This window comes from Equus asinus, chromosome 10 (genome assembly GCF_041296235.1).
Source record: "Equus asinus isolate D_3611 breed Donkey chromosome 10, EquAss-T2T_v2, whole genome shotgun sequence".
Taxonomy (NCBI): domain Eukaryota; kingdom Metazoa; phylum Chordata; class Mammalia; order Perissodactyla; family Equidae; genus Equus; species Equus asinus.
The window spans coordinates 22105806-22114226 of NC_091799.1; the positions used below are offsets into that span (position 1 = coordinate 22105806).

Consider the following 8421-nt stretch of genomic DNA (forward strand, 5'->3'; position numbering starts at 1 on the left):
TAAGATAAATTAAGTGGTCCTGTTGAATCTTGTTAGGATAACTAACTCACGAACACGGTCATATTCCTGACAGATGCAAATTGCATTATCAACAATGACCCCACTAGATATATCCCTCCATAATATACAACCAGGAGAGTAAATATGTTAAAAGATCAATGAAAATCAGTCTTAAAACTGTACTGGAGGGGCCGAGTGGTTAAGTTCCCGCACTCTGCTTCAGCGGCCCAGGGTTTTGCTGGTTCAGATCCTGGGTGCAGACATGGCACTGCTCATCAGGCCATGCTGAGGCGGCGTTCCACATACCACAACTAGAAGGACCTGCAACTAAAATAAACAACTGTGTACTGGGGGGATTTGGGGAGAAAAAAGACAAAAAACCCCCAAAAGATGGGCAACAGTTGTTAGTTCAGGGGCCAAACTTGAAAAAAGAAAAACCCAAAACTGTACTGGAAAGGACAATTTCAGGTATTATTAACCAAAAAAAATTATTCTTAAGCTCTAGAATATACACTCATAAGTACATACTTCCTAGAATAAATATGCTTAAATTCCTACAATCTCGATATCCAGTCTCACTGAATATCTGACCCCGAGTCTTACTAATGGTCTCCAAAAGTAGATAGCTTCCCCCCAAGAGTCGACAAATGAAAAAAGAAGACCTGAGACAGGGACTTCTAGTTTCCTCCCTGGAGTACCGAAAGCCAGAATGGTCCCACCTTTACAATGAAAAAGAATGAGCCTAACTTCAAATTCACGATTGTTTTCTGAACCCATCTGTATTAGTTTTCTTTTGCTGCTGTAAAATATTGCCACAAATTTAGGAGCTTAAACAAACAAAGGAACAAACCTGTTATTTCACATTTTTTTCTAGTTCAGAAGCATGGGCACAGCGTGGCTTAGCTGGGTTCCCTGATTAGGGCTAAAATCCAGGTTTGGGCAGGATTGCCTTCCTATCTGGAGGCTCTGGGGGAGAAGCCACCTCCAAGCTCATTCAGAATTCAGTCCCTTGTGATTGTAGGTGTGAAACCTGCATTTTCTTGCTGGATATGACCATGATATTCTTTGTTTCCAGAGGCTGTCCACATTCCTTCTCACATAGCTCCCTTTCCTCGCCAAACCAGGAACAAAATGTTAAGGCCCTTTCATACTTCAAATATTTCTTACTTCTGCCACCAGCCAGAGAAAAAGTTTCCTGCTTTTAAAGGCTCGTGTGATTACATTTGGCCCATCTAGATAATCTGGGCTGATCTCCCTGTTTTAAGGTCAACTGATTAATAACCTTAATTACATCTGCAAAATCCCTTTTGCCAAGTAAGGTAACATATTCAAGGGTGGCTATTTCGTCATATTCACAGTCACAGGGGTTAGGATGTGGGATCTTCTTGGGGGCCATAAATCTGCCCACGCCACTATCAAAGGGCTGAGGTTGCAGAGCAAACAACCGGCCCAAAATCTAAGAGACCTGTATCCAGAAATGAGACTTGAGAACTTCCTCACCTGGGTTAGATGCAACCAGTAAGAAGAGTTAAGAAGAATTTAGGTAGTATATTTGACGACTTGACAAAGGCCAATTACAGGCTAGCAGGGGAGAGTAAAGCCCTTGGAGGCTGCAAAAATTGGAGGAATCTATGCCCTTTTCTAGGCTCTTTCTCTCCTTGAAGAGGCCCCAACAGGTGTTCATAGAAAAGATAAGAAAGGAACCTAAGGGGATCAGCCCAGTGGCGTAGTGGTTGAGTTTGCATGCTCCGCTTCTGCGGCCCAGGTTCGAAGGTTTGGATCCCAGGAGCCAACCTACACACCACTCATCAAGCCACGTTGTGGTAGGCGTCCCACATATAAAGTAAAGGAAGATAGACACCAATGTTAGCTCAGGGCCAATCTTCCTCAAAACAAAAAAAAAGAAAAAAGTAAGGAACCTAAGAAATATTGTGGTGCTGACCTGGGAGAGGGAAATAGCAGACATGCAGAAGGGGCAAGAAGCTACCTAGATCCTTCTAGCTCAATTAAGGAACAAAAGCCTTAATATGGGAGGGTGGAAGGGAAACAAGCACTGCTGCCCTTAGGACATTAGTGAAAACTCTGTTGCTGGGGAAAGGAAAAAAAATTAAAAAATCTCCTGGAGGAGGGGCAGGGTTTTGCACTCAACCACGGTCAGGGGAGGGACAGGAGAACCCAGTAGGCCATACCCACAAGATTCAGGGACACAGTACATGGCTAAGACTGAATCTTAATCGGAACAACAGAGAATGTTCCCCATCACTACCCCCCAAAGCCAAACTAACAAGTTTGGAATAGCAAGCAACAACAAAACACTCCTGGAAGAGAGGAAGGAGAGGAAGAAGAGCATGCAAGTAAACCCTCTCTTAGGCATAGCACAAAGGGAATATCTAAAACTCACAATCCAACAGACTTTTTTCCGGCTAACAAATCCCCACCCTAGACACAGATGAATTTGAAGCCTGAGCTGCATTGAGGGTAACCATAGCAACAACAAACCTAGATTAACTAACTAGGTTAACTCAAACTCCCAACTAGATTAACTCAAACCCTACACTAAGGCCTAGTAGAAGGAAGGGCTTGCCTATTTTCAGGCATAGAAACTATTTACCTCAGTCTTTTCTTTTTCAGTTGATCACATGTCACTTTATTCATAGATGCCACACGTGCAGGGAGAGGGGAGTTAATAGGAAGAAATCAGGAGGCCTGAGAACTTCCTTGGAAGGGTTTGTGGTGTTTCCATCGTCTTAAGAAGAGTAGAGGGGAGGCAAAAAAAATAAATAAAAAAAGAAAAAGAAAAATTGAGGGCTAGGGACATTTGGGTGATCAAAGGACATAAAGTGATGGCTGGGAAGGTGACAGAAAAATAGAAAGTAGAAAAATCAGCCAATGCTTCACTTACTGACGCTAACTAAACCTTCCTAGCTGAAAAATACTGAAAAAAAAAAGTCAAAGAAGCAGAAAAAAGAAAAAATGATACTATCCTTATCAGTCCCATTTTATATATATATATATATATATAAACATATATTTTTATGGAGGTATAATTTATGTAAACTAAAATGCACAGATTTTCTTTAAAACAATTTTTTTATCCAACTTTGAGATATAATTGACATATAACATTGTGTAAGTTTAAGGTGTACAGCCTGTTGATTTGATACATTTATATATTGCAAAATGATTGCCACCATAGCAGTGGCTAACACCTCGATCCTGTTATATAATTATCATCTCTTCTTTTGTGGTAAGAACATTTAAGAGCTAGTCTCTTAGCCACTTTCAATGATACAATACAGTATCACAGTTCTCTATGTTTTAATGAATTTGTACACCAAGATAACTGCTGTCCTAATTAAGACATGAAACTTTTCCATCATCCTAATAAATTTTAGTCCCTCTGTGCACTCAATTCCTTCTAACACATGGGCAGCCACTAATCTGCTTTTTGCCACTATAGTACTTCCTGCTGTAGGAATTCATATAAATGGAATTATACAGTATGCAGTCTTTTGTGTCTTTTTTCTTTCACTCAACATAATGTTGAAATGCATCCATGTTGAGTATATCTTGTGTTTGTTCCTTTTTATAGCTGAAAAGTATTCCCTTGTATGGGAATCATTACAACATGTGAACTTTTGTGTCTGGCTTCACCGGCAAGTTCTTTTTGGAGATGAAGAACAGAAAGAATTACCATTGATACTTGTTCTGAGAACTTGGGATTCCAAAATGGAATAGAAGCAGTATATGTTAGGGTCTTAGCAGCAGCTGAAATGAACTATTTTGTGGCCAAAAAAGTGGTCTATGGGAGCCTTAAAATTGGGGCATATGCAGAGCTGGAATGAAGGCATTGGATGATCTGCATAAACTAGGGATGCAGGGTGGGCACTGTTAGGGGATCTGGGAGGTGTATCCATATTTGTCTTGGAAAAGCTGGTGTTGACTCCTGCCTCAGCCAATTGTTGTTGCTGAGCTTCTTGTTTTTGCTGAATATTCTTGTGTTTGGTATTCTTGAGTTTTGCTCTATGGTTCTTGAACCAAACCTGCACTAACGTTGAATGCTTCTCCATTTTTGAGGCCATTTCTTTCTGAAGTCTGGGGGGTGGGATGTGGGTTCTTATTGAACAGGAGCTGCAAACCTGCCAACTGTTTCTCAGTGAACATGGTTCGTTTCCTTTGTGGATACTCCTGGTGCTTTCCTTTAGGAAGGTCCCCTGCGTCAGACATCCTGTAACCCAGGTGTGTTCCTATGCTCTGGTCCAGTGACCAGAACTACCTCAGTCTTTACTGTCCTACACAAGATGTTCAGTTTTCAACAAAAAACTTACCAGGTATATGAAAATGAAAAAAAAAACCTCCTAAGAGACAAAGCAATTATCAGAAGCAGAATCTGATAAGCCATTAACCTTGGAACCGACAGAGAATTTAAAATAACAATGATTAATATGTAAAATGTTGTACCAGGAAACTTAGACAACATGGATGATCTGATAGAAAATTTCAGCAGAGAGACAGTGACCATAAGAGAGAATCAAATAAAAATGCTAGAAATGAAAAACTCAGTAGTAGAGATGAAGAATGTCTTTGACGGACTCACCAGTAGATTTGACAGAGCCAAGGAAAGAATTAGTGAACTTGAAAGTAAGTCAATAGAAATTACTGAAATGGAAACACAAGAAGAAAAAGAGTGGGAAAAAAAAAAAAAAAGACGAGCAGAGCATTCAAGAATTTTGAAACAACAACAAACAGTTTAAATGTTAATGTAACTGGAATACCAAAAGGAGAAGAGAGAACAGAACATAAAAATATTTGAAGAATTAATGGTCAAGAATTTTCCAAAATTAATAACAGTGGGTTAGGGGCTGGCCCCGTGGCCAAGTGGTTGGGTTCGCACGCTCTGCTGCAGGCGGCCCAGTGTTTCGTTGGTTCAAATCCTGGGCACGGACATGGCACTGCTCATCAAACCATGCTGAGGCAGCGTCCCACATGCCACAACTAGAAGGACCCACAACAAAGAATATACAACTATGTGCCGGGGGCTTTGGGGGGAAAATTTTTTTTAAAAAATCTTAAAAAAAAATAACAGTGGGTTAAAGAGGAAGTCTCAAGGGAAATTGAGAAATATTTTGAACTGGGGACCAGCCCAGTGGCATAGTGGTTAAGTTTGCACACTCCACTTTGGTGGCCTGGGATTTGCAGGTTTGGATCCCGGATGTGGACCTACACACCGCTCATCAAGCCATGCTTTGGTGGCGTCCCATATACAAAATAGAGGAACATTGGAACAGATGTTAGCTCAGGGACAATCTTCCTCACCAAAAAAAATTTTGAATTGAATGAAAATGAAAATAGAACATATCAAAAATTATGGGGTGCAGCTAAAGTAGTGCTTAGAAGAAAATGTATAGCATTAAATGCTTATGTTGGAAAAGAAGAAAGTTCTCAAATCAACACTTGAAGTGTCTACTTTAAGAAACCAGAAAAAAAGTAAAGCAAACCAAACCCAAAGCAAGCAGAAAGAAGGAAATAATAAAGAGCCAAAACCAATATAATTGACAACAGAAAAACAATAGAGAAAAATCAATGAGACCAAAAGGTGGTTCTTTGAAAGACCAATAAAATTGATATACCTGTAGTCAAACTGACCAAGGATAAAAGGGAGATGACACATATTGCCAATATTAGAAATGAAAGAGGGACTATCACTACAGACCTCATAGATATTAAAATGATAAGAAGAGAATACTAGGAACAACCCTATGCCCATAAATTTGACAACACACATTAAACAGATCAATTTCTTGAAAGATACAAATTACCAAAACGAACTCAAGACAACCTGAATAGTCATATATTATTAAAGAAATTGAATCTGTAAGATAAAATCCTTCCAAAAATGAAAAGTCCAGGCCCAGATGGTTTCACTAAATATTCTACCAAATACTGAAGGAAGAAGTGATGCCAATTCTACACAATCTCTTCTAGGAAACAGAAGAGGAGGAGGAGGAAACACGTTCCAACTCATTTTACCAGACCAATATTACTCTGATACCAAAACCAGACAAAAATATTATGAGAAAAGAAAATCACACATCAATATCTGTTATTAACATAGACATGAAAATCTCTCACCAAATATGAGGCATGTGGCTATATGGTCTCTGTTGCAACTATACAACTCCTCCCTGTAGTGTTAAAGCAGCCATAGACTATACATAAATGAATGAGCATGAGTGCATTCCAATAAAACTTTATTTGCAAAAAGAGATGGTTGGCTCTCAGCCATAGTTTGCTGACCCCTAATGTAGGTCAATGGAACAGAATAGAGAGCCCCTAAATAAATCCACACAAATATAGTCAACTGTTTTTTGACAAAGGTGCATAGACAATTTAATGGAGAAAGTGAAACTGGCTAAAGGTTATAGGGAACTCTACTGTTTCTGCAATGCTTCTGTAAGTCTGAAACTATCTCAAAAAGTTTAAAAAAAAAGAAAAACTGGGGCATAGACAGTTTCTTTTCAATGGATGATGATCTGTAATCAAGACAATAAATTTACGTTTAGACTTACATTTTATTTGTTTTTCTCCTCCTCTCTTTTTACCTTTTGTTGATCCTTTGCTTTTTTAAAAAAATTGAGTTCATAATGATTTACATCGTTGTGAAATTTCAGTTGTACATTATTTCTTGTCCATCACCATATAAGTGCTCCCCTTCACCCCTTGTGTCCACCCCTCACCTGCCTTCCACTGGTAACCACTGAACTCTTCTCTGTCTGTGTGTTTGTTTATATTCTACATGTGAGTGAAATCATATGGTGTTTGTCTTGCTCAGTCTGGTTTATTTCACTTAGCGTAATACCCTTCAGGTCCATCCATGTTGTTGCAAATGGGATGATTTTGTCTTTTTTATTGCTGAGTAGTATTCCGTTGTATATATATACCACATCTTCTTTATCTAATCATTGGTCAGTGGGCACTTGGATTGCTTCCACATCTTGGCTATTGTGAATAGTGCTGCAATGAACATAGAAGTGCATATGTTACTTTGGATTGTTGATTTTAAGTTGTTTGGGTGGATACCCAGTAGTGGGATAGTTGGATCGTATGGTAGTTCTATTTTTAGTTTGTTGAGGAATCTCCATGCTGTTTTCCATAGTGGCTGAAACAGTTTGCATTCCCACCAGCAGTGTATGAGGGTTCCCTTTTCTCCACACCCTCTCCAATGTTTGTGATTTTTAGTCTTAGTGATTATAGCCATTTTAAAAGGTGTAAGGTGGTATCTTAGTGTAATTTTGATTTGCATTTCCCTCATGATTAGTGATGTTGAACATCTTTCCATGTGCTTATTGGCCATCTGTATCTTCTTTGGAAAAATGTCTGTTCATATTGTCTGCCCATTTTTTGATCAAGCTCTTTGTTTTTTTGTTGTTCAGTTGTGTGAGTTCCTTATATATTATAGAGATTAACCCCTTCTTGGATATATGATTTGCGAATATTTTCCCCCAATTGGTGGGTTGTCTTTTTGTTTTGATCCTAGTTTCTTTTGCCTTGCAGAAGCTCTTTAGTCTGATGAAGCCCCACTTGGTTATTTTTTCTTTTGTTTCCCTTGTCTGAGAAGACATGGCATTTGAAAAGATCCTGTTAAGTTTGATGTCAAAGAGTGTACTGCCTATATTATCTTCCAGGAGTTTTATGGTTTCAGGACTTATCTTCAAGTCTTTGATCCATTTTGAGTTTATTTTTGTGTATGGTGTGAGATAATGGTCTACTTTCATTCTTTTGCAAGTGGTTATCCAGATTTCCCAACACCATTTATTGAAGAGACTATCTTTTCTCCATTGTATGCTCTTGGCACCTTCATTGAAGATTAGCTGTCTGTAGATGTGCAGTTTTATTTCTAGGCTTTCAGCTCTGTTCAATTGATCTGTGTTCCTGTTTTTGTACCAGTACCATGCTGTTTTGATTACTATGGCTTTGTAGTACATTTTGAAGTCAAGGATTGTGATGCCTCCAGCTTTGTTCTTTTTTCTCAGGATTGCTTTAGCAATACGGTGTCTTTGGTTGTCCCATATGAATTTTAGGATTCTTTTTTCTATTTATATGAAGAATGTCATTGGGATTCTGACTGGGATTGCATTGAATCTGTAGATTGTTTTGGGTAGTATGGATATTTTAGCTATGTTTATTCTTCCAATCCATGTGCATGGAGTCTCTTTCCATTTCTTTATGTCATCATCTGTTTCTTTCAATAATGTCTTATAGTTTTCATTGTAAAAGTCCTTCACCTCCTTGGTTAAATTTATTCCTATATATTTTATTCTTTCTGTTGTGACTGTAAATGAGATTCTATTCTTGAGTTCTCTTTCTGTAAGTTCATTATTAGAGTACAGAAATACAACTGATTTTTTGTAAGTTGATTTT

At 38.5% G+C, this 8421-nt stretch overlaps 1 pseudogene; it reads right to left on the bottom strand.

The window, feature by feature from the left end:
* Positions 1 to 3650: 3650 nt before the first annotated feature.
* LOC106830850 (divergent paired-related homeobox-like) lies at positions 3651 to 4227 on the bottom strand (annotated as a pseudogene).
* Between the last annotated feature and the right edge of the window lie 4194 nt (positions 4228 to 8421).